This window comes from Somniosus microcephalus, chromosome 29, assembly GCF_052327205.1.
Source record: "Somniosus microcephalus isolate GS21.2 chromosome 29, FLI_Smic_1.0, whole genome shotgun sequence".
Taxonomy (NCBI): domain Eukaryota; kingdom Metazoa; phylum Chordata; class Chondrichthyes; order Squaliformes; family Somniosidae; genus Somniosus; species Somniosus microcephalus.
The window spans coordinates 16989298-17017016 of NC_141015.1; the positions used below are offsets into that span (position 1 = coordinate 16989298).

At 42.2% G+C, this 27719-nt stretch overlaps 1 protein-coding gene across 1 annotated transcript in view; it reads left to right on the forward strand.

Moving 5' to 3' along the window:
• Nucleotides 1-378: 378 nt before the first annotated feature.
• The window catches only part of bmpr1aa (bone morphogenetic protein receptor, type IAa), a 172872-nt gene continuing 145531 nt past the window's right edge, over nucleotides 379-27719 (forward strand). Inside the window, 1 exon segment of the mRNA XM_085970268.1 lies at nucleotides 379-4747. The gene's annotated coding sequence lies outside the window, so the exon portion shown is untranslated.

The following is a 27719-nucleotide window of genomic DNA, read 5'->3' on the forward strand; positions in this document are numbered from 1 at the left end:
CAGGCACTGCCCCAACTATTGGAGAGCATTCAGTTATGTAGGTTAAAGGAGTCAAGGGAAAGCAAAAGCTGTAGCTCGAGATGTGCAAATTAATGGGAACACTGATTTAGGCCTTGAATGTTGTCCGTGAGGCTCCATGATGTGTGCCTAAGTGGCCTGAGCCCATTACCTCTCTGTTGCTGCTCCCTCAGTCCCTTTTGTCTGAATTCCCCCTTGACCTTCCTGGTTTGGCTTCCCATCCCCATCTCCTCTACATATTGTACTATTTCTTCAACAACCTTTATTTGCCTAATTCCAATACATGGTAATTCCTTCAACTGTGTACTCTAGGATCTTAAAAAGAACAGAGATAGAAATTGTGTACATCAGTAAAGGACCACGTATGAGAGTCATCCAGAGACATTGAGAGATGTACTGAAGAACAAGGAGAAAGAGGAAATGAGATGGAGTGAGTGTGCAAAACAGTGAAAGAAAAAGAATAGGAGACAGAAATACAGATGCCACAAAGAGAAAATTGTGAGTCCTAGAGAGAGGGTGAAAAAGTGGGAAAAAAGTGATCCAGAGAGAATTAAAGACACTGGTATTTATTACCCATCCCTCATTGCACCGAGGACATTACGAGTCAGCCACATATTGTGGAACAAGTCATGTGTAGGCTGGACCATGGGTGGCCGATTCCCTTCTCTGAAGGGAATTCATGTATCACTTGGGTTTACACAACAAAATGGCAGCTGTCATGGTCATTATTCTCAAATTGCGATGATTGGATTTGAACTTGCAATCTCCTGGTTGCTATATTACAACAATAATTTCCCTACATTACAGTAGTGACTAAACTTTTTTTTTTAAGTACCATTAACCTTACCTTTTGTAGGTTGGATGGTAATATTCTACAATTAGGCTGCAGTGCACAACTGGCCAATAAAGCATGCAACAATAAAATATATTTTAAACACATTTACTTTCATGGCTTTTGTTAGCTTTAGGTTACTATTGTACTGTACACAATTAAGATACTAATTAAAGTTAATTACCAAACTTTGCCATGCTTTATTATGCCACACTGAACGTTTGCACATAAGTTACCACCTTATCAGGGAAACTAGGGATGACCAATAAATGCAGTCTTGCCAACTTTGCCCATAGCCCGAGATCAATTTTTTTAAAAAGCAAATAGATGAAATGTAATTAGTCAATAGTTATGAACTGTAAAATAAACATTGAAGTATTAATAAGTGAACAGCTGTCTAGAGCAAACAAAAATAAAGCACATTACATGATCAGTACTATAATTGGGTTCCCAAATAGCTCAGTGCGCAAATGCACCATGCGGTATGACAGTGTATCAAGCAGATGAGGAAGGCTCAATTTCAATAATTGGTTTGTGATGTTAGCCAATCTCAGTGGAGCATTATTGTTGATATTTGTGTCCTGAGCCAAAGTTTTCCCACACCTGACCACTATCAAGTGAACTTGCTGTAAAGTTTGCATTTGTGGACGACGGGTAAGGAAAGATTTAGCTCCATGTTCATTGCCTTATGGATGGAAAGTCTACCAACACTCGCTATATAGACTAACACATGAAAAATGACCTCTTGGACAAGGTACAAGAGGGTTACTGGTGCCCACACAACTGTACCTGACCGTGGTTCAGCATCTTCAGAAGAGGAGAAAACTGGATGGGAAAAAAACGCTGGGAGAATAATAATATAAATAATACATATATCTAAATCTTAAAACAGCCCTTTAAAAGGAAAGGGAAATGGAGTGTGAAGTACTTTCCATATGAAGTACCTTTCACAGTCTATGCTGAGTTAATCTCAGCCAGGGCAACACTTTTCATGCTACAATTCACATTCTGATCCAGAATCTCCTGGACCTGGAAAATACATTAATTCCTAGCTACTTCTATGTATCAGATGATGGTGAGCTTTCTGACAAGAGACACATCCAGATGGCTGCCCAGGCCAGTCTGACGTGCCAGCTACTATGCAAAGTGAAGGGATATGATTGGAGACATATATGGGGCATCTCCATAATACACGCCACCACAGCATCCAAAGCGGAAAATGGTGATCAATAATGTCCGTTTCCATGAAGATAAAATAAGCAGTAAAGTTGTTTTTCTTGTGTAATGTATTGGCTCATCGCTATTTCAGTGCAGAAGGAAGCCATTCAGCCCATTATGCCTATACTGGTGCAAGCTCCTTATTGGAGTTCATCTAATACCATTACTCTTATGCTATACTCTAATATTTTTCTTCTTTAATATTTATCTATTTTTCTCTTAAACATCTTGATCAACTTGGCTTCAATTGACACTTGTGGTAATGCATTCCACATTCTAAGAACCCATTGTGTAAAAAAAAACTCCCCCTTTGATGCTGTTAGTGCTGATTTTAAATTTATATGCAATTCATGGTCTAGTGGAAATCTTTCTCTATTTGTCTTTTAACACTTCTGTTACATTCCCCTTTTAACCTTCTCTGCTGTAGTGACTGTCTTTATTTTTCAAATTTCTCCTCATAATCCTATCCTATCCTATCATCACTGATGGTATCTTAGTGAATCAATATTGCCCTTTTCCCCAGGACTCCAGTATTGTTTCTCTAATGGAGAACCCAGATCTGCACGCATTACTCTAGCTGTGGCCTCGACACTGCCTTTTACAGATTCATAACTTTGCTTTTGTATTCACTCGGTATAGAAAACCAAGAATCTTATTTCCCTTTTTATGGTGTTTTCCTGCTGTGGCTTTGTTTGTATTTGTACTCCTGGATCTCTCTGTTTCAGTACTCCACTGTTTAGCATATATTTCCATTCTATGTTCTTTTCCCAAAATGTACTAAGCTGTATTCATCTACACTGAATTGCTTTTGTCACACATTTGCCCCCCCACCCTAACATTTGTGTGCTCCCACATTCTTCTTCATATTTTGTCCTGCTCCCGAAATTTGAGAATTGTTGGGAAATGTGGCTATTTTCTCTCACTATTGCCTATGTTGAACTCTCAACACCAATCCCTGGGGCACACCTCTGGCAGCATCTAGTTAATTTTGAGAAACATCCATTTACTCCTGGTCTCTGTCTTCAGTAATCCTTCTATTGAAGCTAACACTACTTTTAATGCCATGGCCTTCATCTTCGCACCAAGTCTCTTACTGTTATATTTAATTATATACTTTTTGAAAGTCCAGTTATGCTACATCCACTGTACGCCATTCAACCCCTCGAGCCTGTTCCGCCATTGATCTGCACCTCAATTCCATATCTGTTGATACTCTTGCCCAACGAAAATCTATTGATCTCAGTATTGACAACTTTATGGGGGATAGGGTTCCAGATTTCCACAACCTTTGTGGAAAAAGTGCTTCCTGATTTCACTCCTTCACGCAGCAGTGGGAAACTTGACAACTAATGGCCAAAAATCATTCCTCCACATGAGTTTCTGAGCTGTCGTTTGTAAAGTAGCAAATGGTATAAGACAGAAAGTTCTCCAATTTCCCTGTGTTTCTTTTGTGGCTAAAGTTGGCGTCCAGTGTATACTATAAAGGGTGTATTGGTACAAGCCAGTATTTTTTAATTCTATAGATGCTGCTGTTCACGCACTGCCTTGTGATATGCCAGTTAACAACTATGAATTATCGCTGCTCAGTGTGCTTTAGGAGGTCTTTTTAAACTTGGCAACATTTCAGCAGTTTTGAGTTATGGATCTCGGCAGTCTAGGGAAAAGAAACAATGGTAATATAGCTTAAATCAACTAGCAGAGATCTCGGATGATTTTTAATGTGGACTTTTGGACTATTGAGATGTATTTATTTGACGGGGCAGCTAGAGGGAAGGAGCTAAGGATTTCTTTCCCTTCAAAGAGTAAAAATTAAAAACTTTTTTCTGCTTAACATTTTTTGAGCAAGCTAGGCTCATTAAGGCAAAGAGTGCGAATGTTAAGGAGTTAGATCACTTTCATTCATTGGGGTAGATCCCCCCCCCCCCCCCCCCATTATAGAAACCACCTGACTTTCATTTCCTTTGTGGCTAAATTTACACCCTTGCGGCACGTTGAAAACCTACCCCATTGTCTGCATTGGGCAGTTTCAGATCATGCATACAACAATCATTTGCAGTGCAAAGCTAACTTTTTACTTTGCCAACTAATCCACCTTAGCCCGATCCTCCAAAGAGCAATTCTTACTACACCAGTATGATTTTTCTTAATTCCACACCACTGTCGTGATGGCATTTCCGACTAAGATTGTCCGTTTCATGTGGAATTAAAGAATGTTCTGTTCTGTGGGCTCCCTGAGCATGTTTGTGTTAAATGTTATTTTCTATTGGAAAGTGCTGCAGTGACCTATATGGAAAGGAATCCATTTGCCAATGTCCAGCTCCGCTGTTGTGTAGAGAGCCACTTTTTCCTGCCCTTGTTCAGTAATTTTCAAGAGTGGATGCTGCTGTGGATAAAATAATTCTGATCTATTGGGTATTACAGCAATTTAAAAACTATGAAGGGTTTGAGTTGACTGTTGAATGTAATTTGCTGTGTATGAGTTTTCTCACTCCTTAGGGGTCGGAGAAGTATGTTCTCCTTGGAAGTTCTGCCCATGGTGGGTTCCTTCCTTCAGGATTCCGAAGTAAATTGAGAAGAATCTGTGACCGATTTACACGAGTCTCCTGCTTGATTCTGATAGGAGCTCTGGACGCTTGACTGGAGGTCTGGCCAAAAATCGGGACGGACTGCAACTCAGCAGTAAGTCAGTGTGACTACCCACCGCATTACTTGGTGCTGTTACCACCCCATTTAAAAAAGCAAACAGAGCAGCAGCGACCTAATAACTGTCTCCTGCCAAAATGATAAAAACTTAAAATAATAGCAGTTTTAATATCTGTATTCCCTTTCATTAATACCAGTATTTAAATGTTACTTTAAAATATTGATTGAAGAAAACAATAGGTTTCTATTTTCTAGCATTCTGTTTTTGCATGGTCATCCCCCTTCGATCCCTCATTTCTTATACTAGTGCCATATTAACTCTGAACAAAGTGCAGTCTGTTAAATCATTTGGTCAGTGTAATTTGTAATGCGTACTTTCTTTAAATTCACTTTAGTTTAAAGTGAGTTTATATTTTATAACCTATTCTGTTTTTGCTTGGTGATCCCTTTGATCTGTAGTTTCTATACCAGGCTGTAGTGCCATATTAACTTTGAACACAGTGGGTCTTGCTACATCAGTAGTTTTCCAACTTGTAACCCTGTACTGGTATCGACTTCATTATTTTATTTGGAAAACCTGACCTGCATGTATGAAGTTCTGGGTCTGAGTTTTTTGTATGGTTTCTCTTAGAAAACTGAACTTTATATATCCCTAAATTAATATATTACTAAATTAATTCTTGTTATTTGATCTGTGTATATTCCCAGACTCATACATGTGCAGTCTCATGTTCTTTCTCGTGTACATTTGATTGCCACATGATGAGTGATGACCTGCTTCTGCCAGGGAGTGCAAGGTTTGCTCCAGTGATTTCTCAAAAAATCTCTGCAGTTCTATTTAGGGGGGAGAGAGCTGCCGAATGGAGGCTATAGTGGTTTTTCACACAGCAGGAGTAAAAATCGGGAGTCTCTCAAAACACTTTATAGAGCAGCAAAGTCCAGGGAGCTGGCTGATTGCCGATCATCTTAGCTGCAGAATAGTGTGTGGTATGGTAGGTGAAGACCAAAAGGTTGGGCAAACATAATATGAATGAGAGATTTTATATTAATATTATATGGTGCACAATTATAGTGGAGGCCTGCTTGTCAACTAATCCTGTAACCTGCTAAGTTGACCACATTTTCTAAGCTATGCTTGAAAAAGCAATGGTATCAATGGGAATTATGTCCTTCTAATTCAACCATCCTGCCAGTCAACTGCTGCTTGTTTTATTCCAGCCCCTGTTATTCATCTCTCCAGATAGACAGTTGGGAGGTTGCGGTAGAGTTACCATTTGTCTTCAATAGTTTATAACTGTCATAGAACAGAGCAATCGCTGATAGGAATGTGTTCCACTCCTCCACACTGTGATGTTTAAGCAGTAACTGTCCATCCCAACTCATCACTTCAGGCCTAGCTCCTGTTACTGATTTTGATCTCCTCTCCCACTGTATTAATCCTGCTGCGCGATCTTCAACTTTACATGAGCCCAGGAGTCTGGTCTGGAGTCAGGAGGGAGTGTTGCTATTTAAATATTACCATGCTGGAGGGGTATTGCACATTCCTATTGGCTGTCGCTAGCAGCTGTTGTTATGCTCTTGTGTGGACGTTGGGTAAGAACAGGACCTGATTCTGCCACACTCGAAGAGCCCCTTGACATTGTCGTTCAGGCTCACACGTAAACATTAGACACTTCGGATGCTGGAACTGTGCCCATGTGTGGGTCACCATTTTCAGAAAAGGAGTGATGGACGGCGATTTTTTTTTCTAAAGTGTGTGTGTGTGTGTGTGTATATAGCGTTCAGCTTCTTTCTGTGCATTCAATTTCTTTTCAAAACTTTATTAACTTTGCGCCTTCTGCTGCCCTAGTGCATTCTTCATGATGAAGACAAAACTAAATTCACCTACTTCCAGTATGGTATGCAGCAGGAAAGAAATTGATTTTTTTTTTAAAGAAAGCATGTTTCACCAATACTGTTTTCATTATGATTACTACTTAATGGGTTCATAAATGGCTTGTTTCCTTTCCTACAGAGCTACCAGAAATTCTGATGACTCATTTAAAAAAAAAATATAAGTTAATTTCTTTCTTTGATTTCCACCCAAAAGTCTGCATCCTACCTACAATCTTTTGGAATTTTGCGTGTACTTTTAATGGTAGTTTTCACATGGCAGATGGAATTCAATGTGGGGATGTGTGAGGTCATCTACCTTGGATTTGAGAAAGACAAAGCAGAATATTTTCTTAATGGAGAGAGACTAGGAGCTGTGGAGGAGCAAAGGGACTTCGGTGTCCCGTGTACGCAAATCACTAAAAGTTGGTGTACATCTACAAAAAGGGGATCGGGATTCAAAATTGATCCTTCAATTGTGCAGAGCCTTGGTCAGGCCTCATCTGGGGTACTGCGTTCAGTTTTGCTCTTGGAAGGTGTACAGCGCAGCTTCATCAGAATGATGCCAGGGCTTAAAGGGTTAAAATATGAGGACAGGTTCCATAAACGTGGCCTGTATTCCAATGTGTTTGGAAGGTTGAGGAGTAATCTAATCGAGGTGTTTAAATGATGAGGGGATTTGATAGGTAGATAGAGAGAAACCATTTCCTCTGGGGGAATCCAGGGCATAATCTTAAAATTAAAGCCAGGCCATTCAGGAGTGGAACCAGGAAGCACCTTATCACACAAAGGGTAGTGGAAATCTAAAACTTGCTCCCCCTAAAAAAACCACGGATGCCAGGTCAATTGAAATTTTCAGCACCGAAATCAATAGATTGTTGTTGGGTAAGGGTATCGAGGGATATGAAACAAGGACGGGTAAATGGAGTTGAGATACAGATTGGCCATGATCTATTTGAATGGCGGAACAGGCTCCAGGGGTTGAATGGCCTACTGCTGTTCCTGTGCTTTTTTAAAAATTACAAACGCCAACTGCAATGTTGAAATTAAAAGCTTCACCAGGAATTTGTGTTCATCTTTACGGGAAGAGATATGTCGCATTTGTTACACTGCATTAGATTTGTTGCGACCCTTGACTTATTCTGTGGAGAAGCCAGTGGAATGGTTACATGTTGCTTTTAAGCATCAAGTGGTATGGATTGCTGTTAAAGAATAGTAGTGTGTGAGGTTGTATATCCTCAGCCAGTGGTGACTTGTGGACCATATGCAGCCCTCGAGCCATGGCACTCAGGTTTATTTGTGCTCGTATTTCTTACTTGCTGGTTTGAATTTTGTGAGGGTTTGGAAAGTGTTGATATTAGCGATGGTCTCAGTGATGGATAAATTCTAAAGCAAAACTCCTGTTGGTAGCTACAGTTTAAGCTGTATGTAAATTAATGCAAATATTAATTTGGTCCACAAGGCTCTCTGGTATGCACATCAGTCGCCCTTAAAGACAAACAGCTTGGGCACCTTTATCCTAAGTGTTTAATATTTTGGCACTGTCAGATCCAGAACTGGCCTGTTTGCAAAGCCTGTACTAATGTATGATCTTCGTATCTGCATGGATGAAATGGAAATTGCTTCAGTAAAGGTTTTTTCCAAAACATCTATATTCCTAGCGTTGGAGCAAGACTAATGTCTGAAAATGATGCAAATGTGCAGGAAATGACATCACCTCAGTGGGGGGAAGGGCTGGCAGCTGCAGAGTCACTGTGGCCAGCCCGACTTAAACAAAAGCAGGCTTCTTCATCCAGGAAATAATCACGTGGAAACGAAAGCCATCTGGAAAACATTTTCAGTGCAGACAGATGTGGGCAGCAGCATAGTGTGTATTTCTGGCTCGCACGTGCCTCAAAGGCAGCAAGTATCAACTTTTCAGGGACGGAGCTGAATTGTTTCCTTACTAGTCATACAATTACCCAATCAGAAAATCTTTCAGCATTACATTGTATCCAACTCAAGTCCTTTATAAAACACCTTCTCACTAGACCATGAGCAGTACCACAGGGAATTGCTGGTAATATATTAATAGTATGGCCGCATACCTTTCATGTCCATCATGTCACACTTAATCATCGTGTTTGTGGCACACTTTCCTATTAGCCCAAATAAGGAAAAGTAGGAATTGAACCACACTCAAAACCTTTTGTCTGTAATTTTTCTTTCTCTCAAACTCCTATCTGGGACTTAAAATAAGGTTTCTATCAAGATAGCACAAAAAGTTTCACAACAACCTGATTAAACTTGAGCACTAACACTTTTTTAAAACACACATACAATGTGTGAACAAACAGAATAAAGTTTACAGTGAATTTCAATCCATTTCATAACATCCTCATAATATCAAAAATGAAAAGCATGCCACACTATTCCTGTAGGCAGGCTACATTCACTTCATTGACTAGCAAATCTCTGTGACAAGTTGGCGCTAATGTTAAGGAGAGAGTTCTATCCTACATCTGCCTTCCACACCAGATTTGTGCACACTGACTGATTTCTAATCGGACAGGAGGCCAGAAACTTGACCTCTGACCAAACCCAGCTCTCCGTGCCCAGAAATTGGCCAGTCGAGCTGTCAATTAAACCTACTACTGCCCTCCTAAGTATGGATCCCTGACAGCTGCCAACCCACTGAGCTCACATGAATGAAACCGTTCCAACATGTGAATGTTTACTGGAATGTCTAAACAAACCCCCATCATCTCAAGCTTATGTAAAATGCAAGAAATATCATTCTGGATAGGCACTTTAGCTGGGTGTAACTTGTATTCTCATCACTCTGTGGATTTAAACCCTTGTGAACTAAATTTAATTTAACAGCAACATCTTACTATAAATTACCTGAAATTCTTTCTAGGTCAAATGGTTAAATATCCTGAAACGTGACACCTGAACTTGGAGTTGATCTAGTTCCTAGAGGTATTGCTCTCTCAAGCTGAAGGGAGTTGCCAGCTTCATTTTTGCTTACAGGATGCTTCAGTCTGAGCATGTGCAGTGTCCAAAATTTCCCATACACACATTGTGCATTACAGTGTAAGATTACTGTCATTGAAGCATATGCTCCAGCATATCACAAGCTAACCTGGGGAAGGTATGTTTTTGAAAAGAAAAATAGTACTGAATGTACAAAGCATTGCAAGTTCGGCAATTTCAAATTGGCCTTTAATTATCCAGTCTTCAATTATAAAAATTACCAGGTGGCCACTCCTAATACTGGACTGCTCAGCTTAACTTCCTCCAGCCCCACTATTCCAGTGCTCTCTTGGCCGACCTCCCACCTTGCACCCTCCGTAAACGTGAGCTCGTCCAAAGCTCTGCTGCCCGTATCCGAACTCGCATATGTCCCGTTCATTCATCACCCCTGTGCTCACTGACTGACACCAGCCCCCGGCCTGGCAACAACTCAATTTTAAAATTCCCATCCTTGTTTTCAAATCCCTCCACGGCCTCGCCCCTCCCCATCTCTGTAACCTCCTCCAGCCCAACAACCCTCCGAGATCTCTGCGCTCCTCCAATTCTGGCCTAATGCACATCTCCTATTTTAATCGCTCCACCACTGGCGGCTGTGCTTTCAGCTGCCTGGGCCCTGAGCTCTGGAATGCCCTTTCTCTCCTTTAAGATGCTGTTTAAAACCTACCTCTTTGATCTAGCTTTTGGTCACCTGTGCCAATATCTGTTGCTCAGTGTCAAATTTTGTTTGATAACGCTCCCATGAAGTACCGTGGGACATTTAACTGCGTTAAAGGCGCTATATAAATGCAACTTGTTGTAAATGCAAGTTGTTGTTACATCATCCCAGAGAATCTATTTTGCACCTTTTCCATGGCTCCAATATTCTTAATTATAATTTAGTCCCCAAAACTGCACACAATAGTCCAGCTGTTGCCAAACCAATGTAGATTAATAATCACCTCATCGTTTTATGTTGTTGTTCTGTTTTTATGGTTCCTCATCTGTATCTGCACCTGCACCTGTACCTCTGATCTTCAACTCCATTGAGAATTTTATGTTTAATTGAATGCAAACATAGAATATATAAAATAGTACTGTGTATAATGTGGAGCAGCACAGATAAACCAAGTGGTTTTCCCAAGACTTTTGTGTGCACTTGCTTGAATCCTGAATAATAATTACATACTGTTTTTAAAAAAAACTAGCTATATAAAGCCTGGACTCTTCCTTAAAACACTTCTACAACAGACATAAAATGAAAAGAATTTCCTCTGGTACAAGTCACTGAAGGGATTGAAGGTCAAGGTTATTAGGAATCAACTGAAAACCAAAAGGCCATCAAACAGTCCCTGAGAGCGAGCCCATTTTGAAGATTATGACAAAAAAGTAATATATAGATTATTTTTCAAGTGGTCTTCATAGAAAATCTCATCTATCAATATCTTTTTTTTAATTATCAAAATAAGTTGTAATGTTTGCAGTAGACTTCTTCTTCACCAGTTTTGATTATGCGGTGCTGATGCTGTCATTCTGTCACAACTTGTGCTGTTGTACTTGCTTTCCTTCCTCTCTTACTGTGGAAGAACAAGAGGTTTCATAGTTGGAGACTGAGAATGCCTGACACTCGAGCTTGCCTCATTTTTTCAGTTAGTTCCACAGGGTAGAAAGGTGTTCCACGGAACAGGGAAGGAAATTGAGGGCTTACTCCACATTTGGCTTCCTTGATTGAACAGTGGCATGTATTTCTTTTTGCACATTTCCTCTTGAAGGTATGTTTCCACCACAAGTGCCAGCTGTCCTCCATAACCTTGCTCAAGTGGCCATTATTCATATTCAAACCTAGATGGTGAGTGTCAGTAGGCTCTTAATTATAATTTGGTCCCCAAAACTGCACACAATAGAAAGTATCACAGCCAAATCCAATCCTGTTCGTGCCTGCTGTCCACACACCCACTTTCTAACGGGGGTTACTAGACAGTGGCCCTGGCTGATTTCCAAGGCCAATTTCCGCCCCCAACTACTGCCCTGGCTACAATCTGCTAACTCAGCACAGATTGGACATTGAACCTGTGACCACCTGTGTGCCTGGCTTAGTACCTGTACCACACCATGTTGTGCATTTACCCAGTCAACCATAGGAGCTCAAAGGAAGCATTTCAATCATGGAGCAGTGATGTTGGCAGTTGTATTTGAGTCAGAGTTTGGCCACTTTCTCCACTGGCTTGCAGGAGGATAATGAGTGGAAAAATAAGCAGGGAAAGAATTTACAAATGACGCATTATGTGAGCAGAGGAATGTAATTGTTTTTTTCTTGAATAATAGATACAGCCAATGTACAAGACCAAATATTTTTTTTGTTTCCATTTTAAAAACTGAATTTGTTGGAATTGGTAAAATTCTAATCCCTTCTCGAACATTTACTTCCCTGAATAATGTGTTCAAAATGCTTTTTATCCACAAGCTCATCTATTTGACCATTGAATTTTTATGAACAGAATGCCTGCTGTTTTTATTTGGGAGGGTGGCGGGCAGTGAGGATCTTTGCAAACCAACAGTTCGGGAAATTATACCTTCAGTCCAGCTGCTGCTTCGACATTGACTGCGGAATTTGCTCCAATGACTTCTATAAATAGGTCAGACCCATGCGATTGTACATCCGTAACTGCAGTGATCAGTAATTATTCCAGTTGTAGCGTAAGTTTGTGGTTTGCTCCTCATATCTACTTGCTTACCTTATCACAGTGTCTAAATGGGATGCCTTGCAGTGGTGTTTAATGATCACTAATCTTTGGGAACAATTTAAAAATTGAAGCTCTGACCTCGTTTGATTTTGTTAAAATTTAAAGCTTTGGTTATCTATGTGCATGGACACTGTAGAATATCAACATAGTTGCAGTGTCCACCAATAGCCAAGCTCAATATTTGATAATATAAACTGTGTTAATGTGATGGATCTGATGGAGATTGTAATTGCAATGTTAAACTAGGGGAAGAGGAACCAACTGTAGTATGGCTTTCGGTACAAAAGTAGCATTAAATTGATGATAGTACAGCATGTTGAATTGCTGTTTTTCAGCTATTGTCAAAGCTCAACCCTCAAAGACTTCAAGTCATTGCAGAAAATCATTGACTCCTTGTGCACGTTTTGAAATCTCTAGCATTTGCCTAACCAAAGAATTGAAAGTCTGTAAAGCACATGGGAATTTGTTGGGGAATCAAGTTCTAATAACAAGTAAGGGGACCAGAATTCCCAAGTATTGGTACATCAGATAGACTGCAGCTCAGTTTCTGATGGATTTAATTGCAGGGAAGACTCGATTTTGCTGCGCAACATTCAGAAATGCTTGTAGTGAACAGGAAAGCTTTGAAATGGAAAGATGGTGTGAAGATCAAACCTCACCTCTGGCCTTTGCAATTGGGTTACTCACTGAGATGGAGTTTGCAGCCAATGAAAGCTCTACATTGATGGCCATGTTTACCCTTAACAGAAGTCTTCATTGAACTGAAACTGCAATCACTGCTGTATAAACATGGCCATTTGATGTCTGCATTTACCAGGTTTTACCAAAAGGTGCTTCTCACGAGACCAGTGCAACAAAATATGAGAAGTGGCTGCTCTGATACGTGTGGCTTATTCAGGAGACACTTCTGACTTTTAGTAGAAATGTGTTTTAAAATTCTCACTGGGATGTCACTCCATCCCTTTTCACTATAATTAGCAATCTTCCTAGTGGCCAGATATGAAATCTAATATCCAATTTTTCTGCGTGATGGCAGTTAAAGGGGGGAAGGAGGTTCTTTTTAGCTAACTTTTTTTAACTTAAGTCAATTAACAGGCTTCATCCTTGCTGCTGCAGCGTATTCAATCCGAATTATATCTGTTAAAATTGAATTTGGTTCCTCTAAGGCACTTTCCCATTTGTTAATGGCACTGTGTTAATTGTAATGTTCACTTAAGTCATTCACTGTATACTTTGACAACTGTGACAAGCTTAATACTGCCCACATACATGTACACAGGTACAATAATCATGATATCTAGCATTATCTTAGAGCTGAGGACTGTACTTGATTGCAATGCTCACCTTTTTCCTATTTTGTGCTTTGAATTCAATCAGCACCTGTGATGGAACAGGTTACACAACAAAATCAGAATTTTGCAACACAAAAGGAAGCCAGTCAGCTCATTGTGCCTGTGTTGGCTGAAAGAACTGTCGACTTAGTCCAATTTCCCTGCCCGTTCACCATATATTATTTTTCAAATATTTATGTACTTTTTATAGCTTTTATTATAGATTCTACTCCCACCACTGTTTCTGCTAAGGCATTCCATGTAGTCACAATTCTCATTAAAAAGAATTATCCAATCCTTTATCTTTGTTCTTTTGCCGATTTGTAAATCCCTCTAGCCAGCCAGTGGAAATAATTTTCCCTATTTACCTCATCATAAGCCTTTATTATTTTGAACACCTCTGTTCGGCATCCTCTTAAGCTTCTCTGTTCTCATGAAAAGATCCCACTTTCTCTTGTCCCTCTTCATAACCAAAGCCAATTTCAATGAGATAAAGAGGGAACTATCCCTGGTATCATCTTCTAAATCTCCTCTGCATTCCTTCTATGATCTTAACATCCTTCCTAAAGTAAGGCATCCAAAACTGGACACAGCATTTAACTGTGGCCTAACCAATTATTTATATCTGTTTAGCATCACGTCTTTGCATCTCTAATTGGCTTTATCTTTTCTTTACTACTCTTTTGCTTTTATGCGTTTATATAAAATATTTTACTATTTCCCTTTCTTACCCGCCAGTCATTCTTCTTACTCATTCTAACTTCTCCTCTAAAGCTTTTATGCTCTTGATTTTCCTTCTTATTAGCCCTAGATTTGACAGGCTTTTTTTAAGTCTCATTCTAATTAGAATTTTTCTGCGCATTCAGGGAACTCCATCCCTATTGTTTCTTGGAGGAACGTGTATAGATTGTACCCTAAATATCTCCTGCTTGAATGTTTCCTATTGTTTGCCCTCTGACAATTATCTGCCATTTTTTCCAAATTTATCTGGTCTAATTTCCTTTTTATCTCATTGAAATTGGTTTATATTAAATCTAATTCTGTTAATCACTTTCTTTCATGTTCTCCTACCTTGCATTACCTACTACCTACCCCCACTTCATTTCATTGGGAGAGCTAACTAAAAGTCTGTTGTACGCATGGGAACACACACTACAGGAAACTTTCGATTAACCGGCCCCTAAATAACTGGAAATGTCGGTTAACCGGCAAAATTCAGGAGTAGGTTCAGTAACTTTTATTACTTGCCTTGCTCCATGTGTTGCTGTGCAAGGGTGTGGCTGCAGCTGTTGCTAAGCTACAGAGACGCTTGCAACTTGTGGCCATTGTTTTGAACCTGTTAGGGTTTGTTGCTTTATACGGAGCTCTCAGCTCCGTATCTTTTACTATAGTGTTCGGTTATCCGGAATTTTTGATGAACCGGCACCACGTCGGTCCCGTCCGTGCCGGATAAAAGAGAGTTTCCTGTATACGTGTGTGAATACATGTATATGTTATATATATATATAATAAAACACAATGGCCGCGATCTTATCTTTTGGTGCGAGTTGGGAGCAGGTCAGCTGCTTTCTGGGTTCCGATCCCGCCCCCCAACGACGCCCGATGCACAGACGTAATTTTACGTCAGTTGGCCTTATTAAGCCCGTCCTGCGGGCTTGCCGGCCAATTAAGAGAAAGCCGGTGCCAGATGATGTCAGTTGATGGCGCGTCATCTGCTGGTTTTCTTAAAGGGGACATGCATATTTTTTTTGGACATGATTTTTCAGTGTATGACAGCATTGAGGTGTACAAAGGTGAGCCCTTTCACCCAGGCGCTCCAGTGACTCTCTCCTTAGGATAGAACAGATGGCAACTGCAGGTGAGGTTACAGAAGCGATCTCTCACTGGTGAGAGGCTCTCCCAGTGAGGTGGGACTACACAAACACTTCAAACCTTGTTACCTACCGAAAATACTAAATACATTAAAAATGATTTTCCCAACATTTTCTTACCTCTGAAACTCACCAGTGTACCATTGGATCCTTCACACCACTTCTGCAGCTGTCATCAATGCACAAACCTTACAGTAGACCCACAGCACGCCACACTTATCCTGGCGTGGTGTCTGGGCATCGGGAAGCCCGCAGTTGACCTGTCAAAATTTTAAAAAGCCTGTTAACTACCTATTAACAGGCAGTTAAGTGCCTGTAATCCTCTTCCCGCCGCTAGGTGTCGGGTCCCTGCGCAAATGGGGGACCCGACACTTGGAAGATTGAATGGAGGAGGGTTGACAGCAGTCCCACCTCCAAACCCGTCCCCTGAGCGCCGGCAAAATTCCCCCAATGTGTGTGCATGTGCGTCTGTACATGGATGTGCGTGTGTGTATTTTATATTATATATGTATATGTGGATATATATGTGGGTATATGTATGTGTGTGTATAATATAAATATATATACAAGATGTTTGAGACTGGAATATGCAAGTTTCAGTTGCAGTCATTCTGCAGAACTCCAAGGATATCCAAGGCCAGATACCACCTTCACTAGGTTGCTGCTGTGCAACGGTGATTATGCAAATGATTCAGGCTAATACAAGTTTCAACAGCTACTGTTGACACTTGCATAAAATTGGTATGGAGAGAATTTGACACCAGCTTCTTGCATCTAATGTGCATGGGAAATATATGTCACACATGAGAGTGTCTGTCACACATGTCAAGTGTATATCATACTTGTATTTGACTGGTTTAAATGATTATTATCTGTTAAGTTAACCATATGATTCACTCAAGTAGACAGGGAGAAAACCTACCCATCATGAACTGCCGATCAAATTGATCACTCAGAATTCTTTCAAGAACCAGCACCTGCAGCAAAACAAACCTATCAAATCGCTCAGTTTTTTTCCTGATTTCTTTCAGTGGTTGTGCTTCCTCAGCTAGTTAACTATATGCAAGTTAAAAAATCCAACTTGTATCTTAACAAACACAAAACACAACTTGCCCGTAAAATCTTTCTCATCAGTATGCACGCGCTGGCCAATTTACCCCAACCCACAGCTGCAATGGTGGGTGGATATTCTGTCTCAATCACGATGAGTTCCTGCACTCACCAGAGCTGTGCAGGTGTTTCTGTTTTTCCTATGTTCGAAGCTTCACCAGTAATTTTTGTATCTTCTGTAATTCCTTTTGCCTGACCCATTGCAATGCCATCCTTCTCTATCATCTCTGTTATCCACCTCCATGAAACTGCTCTCATGATTCTATTCCTACCTACCTGAACGCAGCCAGAACATCTCCAGCAATGGTTTATCTTCCCGCTTCAACACATCACCTCCAGAGTCCCCCGCTGTAAATACCTTGGGATGCTTTCTGTATTAAGGGTGTTATTTAAAAAAGAAATAACTTGCATTTATACAAATGCAGTTGTAGTATGAGCCATACATACCAGGCAGGTCCCAGGTTCAATCCCTGGTCCACAATCTGTAACCTCATGGCCCGACATATCCTTCACTCTACCATTACGCCAGGGGACCAATCTTGGTTCAATAAGGAGTGCAGAAGAGCATGCCAGGAGCAGCACTAGGCATACCTAAAAATGAGGTGCCAACCTGGGAAGCTGCAACACAGGACTACATGCATGCTAAAAAGCGGAAGCAGCATGCTATAGACAGGGCTAAGCGATCCCACAATCAACGGATCAGATCAAAGCTCTGCAGTCTTGCCACATCCAATCGTGAATGGTGGTGGACCATTAAACAACTAACGGGAGGAGGAGGCTCCATGAATATCCCCATCCTCAATTATGGTGGAGCCCAGCACGTGAGTGCAAAAGACGAGGCTGAAGCGTTTGCAACTATCTTCAGCCAGAAGTGCCAAGTGGAAGATCCATATCAGCCTCCGCCTGAGACCCCCACTACAACAGAAGCCAGTCTTCAGCCAATTCAATTCACTCCACGTGATATCAAGAAATGGCTGAGCGCACTAGATACAGCAAAGCCGACAGGTCCCGACAACATCCCGGCTGTCATGCTGAAGACTTGTGCTCCATAACTAGCTGCGCCTCTAGCTAAGCTGTTCCAGTACAGCTACAACACTGGCATCTATCCGACAATGTGGAAAACTACCCAGGTATGTCCTGTCCACAAAAAAAAAGCAGGACAAATCCAATCTGGCCAATTACCGCCCCATCAGTCTACTCTCGATCATCAGCAAAGTGATGGAAGGTGTCGTCGACAATGCTGTCAAGCAGCACTTACCCACCAATAACCTACTCACTGATGCCTAGTTTGGGTTCCGCCAAGACCACTCAGCTCCAGACCTCATTACAGCCGTGGTCCAGAGGTGAGGTAAGAGTGACTGCCCTTGACATCAAGGCAGCATTTGACCGAGTGTGGCATGAAGGAGCCCTAGTAAAACTGAAGTCAATGGGAATTGGGGGGGTAAACTCTCCACTGGCTGGAGTCATACCTAGCACAAAGGAAGATGGTTGTGGTGGTTGGAGGTCAATCATCACAGCCCCAGGTCCTCAGGACAGTGTCCTAGCCCCAACCATGTTCAGCTGCTTCATCAATGACCTTCCCTCCAACATAAGGTCAGAAATGGGGATGTTCGCTGATGACTGCACAGTGTTCAGTGCCATTCAGAACTCCTCCGATAATGAAGCAGTCCATGCCCGCATGCAACAAGACCTGGATGACATTCAGGCTTGGGCTGATAAGTGGCAAGTAACATTCGCGCCAGGCAATGACTATCTCTAACAAGCGAGAGTCTAACCAACGCACCTTGACATTCAATGGCATTACCATTGCCAAATCCCCCACCATCAACATCCTGGGGGGTAACCATTGACCAAAAACTTAACTGGACTAGCTACATATATAATCTGGCATCAAGAGCAGGTCAGAGGCTAGTTATTCTGCGGCGAGTGTCTCACCTCCTGACTCCCCAAAGCCTTTCAACCATCTACAAGGCACAAGTCAGGAGTGTGGTGGAATACTCTCCACTTGCCTGGATGAGTGCAGCTCCAACAACACTCAAGAAGCTCGACACCATCCAGGACAAAGCAGCCTGCTTGATTGGTACTCCATCCACCACCTTAAACATTCACTCCCTCCACCACCGGTGTAACGTGGCTGCAGTGTGTACCCTTTACAAGATGCACTGCAGCAACTCGCCAAGGCTTCTTCGGCAGCACCTCCCAAACCCGACACCTCTTCCACCTAGACAAGGGCAGCAGGCGCATGGGAACACCACCACTTCCAAGTTCCCCTCCAAGTCACACACCATCCTGATTTGGAAATATATCGCCGTTCCTTCATTGTCGCTGGGTCAAAATCCTGGAACTCCCTCCCTAACAGCACTGTGGGAGTACCTTCACCACACGGACTGCAGCAGTTCAAGAAGGCGGCTCATCACCACCTTCTCGAGGGCAATTAGGGATGGGCAATAAATGCTGGCCTTGCCAGCGACACCCACATCCCATGAACAAATAAAAAAACTGCTCAGCTAGTTGCTCTCATTTAAAGTGGCACAGGAGTGCTACAACTGATCTCAGTATTCCTGGTTTGAATAAGGAAATTAAAAAATAAAGCCAGGGTTCCTAGTTGTAACTGCTAGTCTATAACCCTTGCTGCGAAGTACACATGATGAGAGCACCATCAGACTCCAGTGAAATCTCCAAACCACACAGTAAAGTAGCTTGTTAGCATGTCTAAAGATGTTTTTAGATTGGTCTTAGAGGGGTGCTTGCATTCTAAGTTCCTCATTTATAGGTCTCGCGCAATTGGTGACAACCCTATCATAAACTTGCAGGATTCTTTAAGACTAGCTGCCCAGAAGACTCAGTAAACAACAGGCTGGTCTTAACAAATGCGGCATGTTTGCTGCTTGTTGCTCAATACCACGGTGTCTGGAACCGGTTGCACAAACACACTACTAAAAGCGATGTAAAAGCAGCCATTTAGCAAAGTACTGCAGGGCTTCTGATACCTGGGGAAAAATAAATAAGAATTTCATTATCTCATCCATCTTGTTTAGAGTCATTAATTTTCAGTTTATTGTGACTGTTGCACTACAGGGAAGGGAGGAGAAGAGCTGGCACCAATACCTATGTACCACAATTAATTTTGTCATCTTAACAGTTCCTTTTAAATGTGTTCTAGTAACTCGTTAAAATTTATAAGCTTTATATCTTTTCGTTTGAGGCTGTTTTCTTTCTTCGGATAGTCTTTGGTACACAGGAGTGACGTGTGATTGTTTAGCAAATAGTGGTTCAATTGTACATTGTTTCTTGAAATTGTAAATGAAATGAACAGACTTCATCACTGTCCCTTGCTCACTCCGGGATTTCTGTTTTCTAAGCCAGGTACACACTATTGATGGGGCACATGATCTGTAACTGGCAAAGTAGCCTATTAATTCTTCAGGTTATAAACCTCACTTGTAAAGTTGATGTAAGTTTTGACAGCATTTTGTTAGTCTTGTAACACTGAATGTTTGGCCCATTTATAATTTATGCCTCTTGTATTGTGAATTCTGCCGTTTTTTTTAATATACTGGCACCCGGAGTTGTTCTGCTGAGCTCACTCCTGGTGTTTTGAGTATACTCGTGTGTACAGTACATGCATAGGGTCAGCTCCAGTTGCCAATACAGGTAGACTATCCTTTATCCGAAAACCTCGGGACCAGCTGTGTTTCGGTTTTCGGAAAATTTCGGATTTCAGAAGGTATTTTATAAGACTGGGAAATTTGTCGGGGGTGGGGGTCGGCGGGGGTCGGCGTCGTGCGCACGACTTACGCTGAACGAAAAAACTTTCGGTTTTTAGAGGTTTTCGGTTTTCGGAAGTTCGGATAAAGGATAGTCTACCTGTAACACAAACATGCATGTGCATAATGCCTTTAAAGTAGAAAACTACCCAAGAGGAAGGGGAAGAAACTGGAGAAAGGAATTGGAGTTAGAAGCCTGGAGTAACAATTTGGTTGCAAAGATAGTTTTGAGAAGGTTTCTAAGGATTGAGGGAGAGATGGAGAGATTTAGGTCGGGAATTTCATTGTAGGGCGGGGGTGGCTGAATGCTCTGCTGTCAATGGTGAGGTGGAGAGAGGTGGCTGTACAAAACGTCCGAGTCAGAGGACCTGAAGGTACAGGAGAGGGAGTAATGGTGGAGGAGGCAGCAAAGATGGGGTGGATAATTAGGACAGCAAAGCTAGAGAGTGGTTTTTGAAGTCGAAAGTTAAATTCAGTGTGTTGCTAGACAGGGAGCAAGTGTAGGTCAGCAAGGGCTAGGGTGAGGATTAAGTGGAACTTACTGCGAACAGGGTATTCATAACCATCTCACCTTCATGCCTTCTTTAAATTGCACCACCACTTCCAGGAGCAGCTTTCTGTGCTTAGAAAGTAATGCTGTATGTAAACAAGACAGCCGTCTTGCCTCTGGACTCCCATCTATTTAACCAAGCTTTCAATCACCTCTCCCTAACTCTTGCACCATATCTCAGCACCTGCTCCATTAGTCCCTTGATTCTTCTCCCTATGTAAAGTACATTGGGACATTTTCTACTTTGAAGGCTTGATATATATGCAAGGTGTTTGCTGCTGGTGTACAACTCAGCACTGCACATTCAATGTCGCTGGCATGTATAGACCTATCGCAGTGTCAGGAAATGTCTGTGACTAGAATGAGAATATTGCAAACATGCCTCTGTAACAACTCTGCACGCACAAGATTAAAGTTTCAATAGGGTGAATTCAATATCATGGAAACCAAATTTTTTAACAAAATAGCTTCCATTAGCAGCAATTCCACAATATAAAACAGGCATAAAATGGAAGATGGATGCAGCAACAATATCCTGGAACTGCACTGCAAACCACTATGTTCTAAAAATGCCTCTATATTGCTAAATGTACCATCTGTAACATCACTACCCACAAAGCTTGATGTTGATTCAGCTATAGGTTCTTAACCAGTTAGTACATTTTTAAAAATATGGATTCTCCCGACGGGTTCATCAAGATTAGAATACTCAGGTGATCAGATTTCCATGGTGTTGCATCACTGTTGAGCAACTTTTACGTTGTTGATCCAAGAAAGCAGCACTTAACTGAAGGCCTACGACCTCCAAGCATCGCTTTCCTATTTTTAATGCCATTGTGTGCCACTGGTTCCTTGTTGGACGGCCAATAGAAAGAGCTGCTTGATTTCGATGCCTCCAACTTTCATTCTCTGGATGCACAAGAAGTTGGGTCTTGTCACTGTTCGAGATATGGATTTTGTCCTTTTTTATATTACAGTGCCATCGATGATGTGTGTATCAGGCGCCTGGCATTACTGGCACTGTATCATTGTGGCTATTATTTAGAATATAGTAAAAGTTCTGTGCTCGCTGACCTACATTGGCTCCCGCTTAAGCAACAACCGCCTCGATTTTTAAAATTCTCTTCCTTGTTTTCAAATCCCTCCATGTCCTTGCACCTCCCTATCTCTGTAATCTCCTCCAGCCTTCAACCCTCCGAGATATCTGCGCTCCTCCAGTGCTGCCTCTTGCACATCCCCGATTTTAATCGCTTCACCATTGGTGGCCGTACTTTCAGCTGCCAAGACCTTAAGCTCTGGAATTCCCCCCCTAAGACGCTCCTTAAAACCTACCTCTTTGACCACGCTTTTGGTCACCTGCCCGTATATCTCCTTATGTGGCTCGGTGTCGAATTTTGTTTGGTAGCGCTCCTGTGAAGCGCCTTGGGACGTTTTACTACTTTAACGGTGCTATATAAATACAAGTTGTTGTTCTTGGGGGGAAAAAAGCTGTGTTGTGTTGGTTGAGGGGCCTGTTGCAGAAGAAATCATCCTATTTATATCTTGGGGTGGATTCTACACCAGCTGGAATAGTATTTTAAAAACTGCACATTATGGCTTTGTTGTTAAAATCCATACTTTAATGGCTGCCAATAGCAACACTTGTGCTGGGAACTCCAGTGCCTCGGAGCCACCAGCAAAAAACACCTCTTGGGATGGGTTTTGAATCCTCTGGAAGTTCTAACTGTGCCTAGTTGGTGGCAGCTCTACGGTTAAAGCAGCATGAGAAGGTGATGCTAAGCAGCAGAACAGATTGTTCTCCTGTTAAATGTATAATATCAACAAAAACAACTTGCTTTATATAGCGCTTTGAACATAGTAAAATGTCTCAAGTTTCCCTCTGTTTCATTTCTCTTTTCTCTCTTCCCCCCCCCCCCCCCCCTCAAAAATAAGATTGGCGTCTCTTGATCTTGAGCACCTCAACCTGTCAGGAATTGCCGACTGATCTTTTTGGTGTCTGTCGTTCCTGGTTTCACAGCTAGGTGAAATGGTATAGGGTAGGGACCTTCCCTCTTTTGTGCTGTCTCACTTGGTGCTGCTGTTAATGAGCAGGCTGAGGTTAGAAACCTGCTGCTTGGTAGGATCCTGGGTGTGAATGTTTGCTGATGCTGAGAATTAATCAGTGACTTCAGTATAAACCTGTTTAATGGTAGATTTGTTGAGAATAGACACTGAATGTAGTTCTTAAAAAAATATTTTGTTATTGAAATTTATTATAGCAAAATAACAAATAAAACAACACAGACTCCATTCTAAATAACAACAGAAAATGCTGGAAAAACTCAGCAAGTCAGGCAACATCCGTGGAGAGAAATTTGAGTTGACGTTTCGGGTTTGACCCTTCTTCAAAACTGGAGAGAAAAGGAACTAGATCGAAGGCAGGGCTGCGATCGGACAAAAGAATAAAAGAACCAAAAGAAGTAAAAGAGATTAGAAGCTAGACGAGATGGTAATAGGCTGTGATTAGGTGTAAAGTGTACTGGCAGGGCAAAAGATAGCTGCCAGGTGTGAGAGAGAAACAAAAGGAAAGGGGGGGGGTGGAAAGGAAAGGAGTGGAAAAATATAAGTGAAAATGAAATAGGGGCCGAGGTTATGATCTGAAATTGTTGAACTCGATATTGAGACCGGAAGGCTGCAGAGTGCCTAATCGGAAGATGAGGTGCTGTTCCTCGAGTTTACGTTGAGCTTCCGTGGAACAGTACAAGAGGCCAAGGACGGTGAGGTCCGAGTGGGAATGGAGCGGTGAATTGAAATGACAGGCGACCGGAAGCTCGGGGTCACCCTTACGGACTGAACGGAGGTGTTCCGCAAAGCGGTCACCCAATCTGCGTTTGGTCTCCCCACAGACTCCATTCTCCCTACACTGAACTTCGGCACTTAATTGGTTAAGTAATCAAAACTTCAAAGCTGCTCTGTGTTCTGCCTCATTGCTTTTGTCAAAACCTGTTGACAGTAAACTAAAGTTCAACAAAGTCTGGTCTGTTGTGAGTTTGTATTTTAATCAGAAAATAAGTACGGTACAGCATTGGCTGCATGCAGCTTTCAATGTGCAGAACAACGGTGAAGGAATGGAGGTATTTAAGCAGTGAAGATCTCAGCAGAGATTGCTTGCTGGGAGATGGCAATATTCTTATGCTAATCAAGGCCTGAATGTGTGGCGGAGCAGCCGAGCAAACAATAGCGCTGGAGCCAGAAAGTCTGCGCTGCAGTCTAGCAGTGCTTAAAAGGCATGTCAGCCTGGGCGCCTAGGGCAGCTTTAGAGGAGGGGCCTGCGGAAAAGGAGAACTTACTCTCGACTCCTTCAGCCTTCAGTGTAATGGGAGGTGGCAAAGAGCCAGCAGTCTGGAAGGCTTGCTGCACACGATGAAAGGGGGGTAGAGATGCAGTCTAGGCATGCTTTCATTAGAAGGCCATTTGTTTAAAAAGTCTCCGATTACAGCTTTAAAAACATTGGTTTGGCTGCCAGACATCTTTCTTGGTATGTGCTTTTTACTTAACCAAAAAAGTGGTGTTTTGAAAGTCAGCCCCTGCCATGCTATATACTCCATTTGTTGCAGTGTTATTGTTTCTCATTGGAATCAGTCATTCTGGAAGTTAAATGGAAAAAGTGAATGAACTTGTTTCTCAATTTTACAAATAGATTTTCACGGCACGGATATCAGGGAACATTGGTTTTGCTTTTCAGAGCAAGTATTTCTGCATTCTGGTAGAAAGCACGGATATTGATTCAGTTGAGGCAGCGCATCCTTTAAAAATGTTCATTTTAATTATTGCAAACAAAATTAATAACTGGGGCCATCATCTTGGATGTGTGTTGGAAGGTAGGATTCTTTCTGTTCCTGATACCAGGATAATCGGAGCTCGTCTCTCCCGAATCTAACTCTATTTCCCCAGTAGCCTGCATTGAATGTCAAAAGCCATTGACTTGCAATTTTCTGTTTGATCATCTATCTTGGGCAGGGGGTTGAGGAAATACTGATCTAAACAACAATCTAATAAACATTAAAAAAAATTAACTCTTATTCTCTCCCCCCCCCCCCCCCCCCCCCCCACTCCCCCACCTCCCAAGTTTTACCTCTGTCGCTTGTTGAAAATACAGTGGAATCCTGATAAAAAATCATAATTACTGTGCTGGTGTGCCAAGAAATTCTCCACTTCAAGCCGGCAGGCTGAATGGTGGTGCATGAAGACAAAGGAAAAGAGATTTTTTAAATGGGGAAAATTGGGATTGTCTTAACTATAACAGTAGACTTAGTTTATTTATACCTGTATCGAAGAGGATCTACACAAGGGAACCCTTGGATAGGATATTTATGCAGCACGTGAACCCATCCAAATAAAACACCAGGAGGGAGGACCAGGATGAAGCATTAGAGAGGAGATACATGGTGCACCCAGGACTGGGAGAGACCAACAGCATTAGAATAAAGAATAGTTAAGAAATAGGAGGGATTAGACTGGGGACATGCGAGGCAGGCTAGGGGGGTTTAGAGTGCTTGTGTGTAAATGCCCAGAGCGTGGTAAGTATGGTTGGTGAACTGCAGCCATAAGTAGCCACATGGGAATATGATATTGTGACAATAACGGAGACCTGGCTCAATGAAAGGGAGGAATGGGCACTTAATATTCCTGACTACAATGGAGTTAGGAAAGATAGGGAAGGGAAAAAAAGGAGGGGTGGCAACATTGATCAAAGATACTGTTACAGCACTAGAAAGGGCTGATGTACTTCAGGGTTCAAAGACAAAGGCCAGAATTTTCAGAGGTAAGGATAGGTGGGTTGGAGGCATGGGGCAGGAGAAGTGAAAGTTGAAAAAATGTGAACCCCAACCCGCCTCCAAACCCGCCCACTTTCATTCAGGCGGGACCGGGGGGGGCGGGCTGCCAACCCGCTGCCAGGAGACGGGTTGGCAATTTAAATATTATAATACAGCCCGAAGCCTCCACTTCAACCTGCTTTGCAGGTTTTACTGCAGGTGGCCGGGGCTCGGGATTCCTGGTGGCTGCAATGAGGCGGCCTCAGCCTCGGGGAGCAATCCTTGTGGGTCGGGAGGAGCTGGAGTGCTTCCTTTCGGCCCCCCAAGCTCCCCCGCCAGCAGCCTTCCCCTCCCCGGGGTCGGGGATCTAACCACCACCGCCCCCAAGGCCCTGGTACACCCCAACACCCTCCTTCCGAATTTCCCGCCGTCTCTCGGGTGCCCCGCACTGTGTGAGCGGGACACGGCAAAATCCAGCCCAAAATCTATATGATTAGAGTTATGACACAATAGAGGAGCTATTATGCTGCTGGGTATTTACCATAGGCCACCAAATAGTGAGAAGGAGATATAGAGGAATAAATTTGCAAGCAAATTGCAAGAACAGTAATGATAATGGGGGACTACAATTATCCTAATGTAGACTGGGAAAATAACAGCATAAATGGCAAAGAGGGGGAGGAGTTCCTGAAATGTGTACAAGAGAACTTTCTTGATCAGTATGTTTCTAGTCCAATGAGGAAGGAAGCAGTACTGGATCTAGTTCTGGGCAATGAAGTGGGCCAAATGGAGCATGTTTCAATGGGAGAGCATTTAGGAAACAGTGATCGCTATCATTAGGTTTAGTAAAAGAAAGGCTGGGGCCAATTTGGGACCAAAAAGAAAAACTTCTTATGGAGGGTAGAGGGCCTGGCTGAGGTACTAAATGAGTATTTTGCCTCTGTCTTCACAAAAGAAGAGGGTGATGCCAATGTCACAGTAAAGGAGGAGGTAGTAGAGAAATTGGATAGGATAAAAATAAAGAGGAGGTACTTAAAAGGTTGGCGACGCTCAGCCGAAAAGTCACCCAGTCTAGATGGAATGTATCCTAGGTTGCTGAAGGAAGTAAGGATGAAAATCCGAACTCGCACCAAGTCTCGTTCACCTATCACTCCTATCCTCGCTGACCTGCATTGGCTCCCGGTCCTGCAACACCTCGATTTTAAACTTCTCATCCTTGTTTAAAAATCCCACCATAGCCTCGTCCCTCCCTATCTCTGTGTCCTCCTTCAGCCCTACAATACTCAGATTTCTGCGCTCCTCCAAACCTGGGCTCTTACGCAGCCCTGATTTTAATAGCTCCACCGTTGGCGGCCGTGCCTTCAGCTACCTAGGCCCTAAGCGCTGTAATTTCTTCCCTAAATCTCTCTCATTCTCTCTCCTCCTTTAAGATGCTCCTTAAAACCTACCTTGTTGACACCTGTCCTAATATCTTATGTGGCTCAGTGTCAAACTTTGACTGATAATGCTCCTGTGACGCACTGTGGAACGTTTTACTACTTTAAAGGCGCTATATAAATGCAAGTAGATGATGTTATGGAATACAAAGAGAAATTTAAAAAAAACTTTTAAATTTTATTTTAGGCCAGGAAATAAGAATAAAACTTGCTCTGGATTTGGGAATTCTGGCATATACTTACAGGAAACTTTCTGGTATCCGGCACGGACGGGACCGACGTGTTGCCGGTTCATCAACAATTCCGGATAACCGAACGCTATAGTAAAAGATACGGAGCTCAGAGCTCCGTATAAAGCAACAAACCCACAGCTTCAAAACAATCGGCACAAGTTGCAAGCGTCTCTGTAGCTTAGCAACAGCTTCAGCTGCACCCTTGCACAGCAACAAATGGAGTAAAAAAAAGTAATAAAAGTTACCTGAACCTACTCCTGAATTTTGCCAGTGGATAGAGCGTTCTGGTTATTTAGGGGCCGGTTAA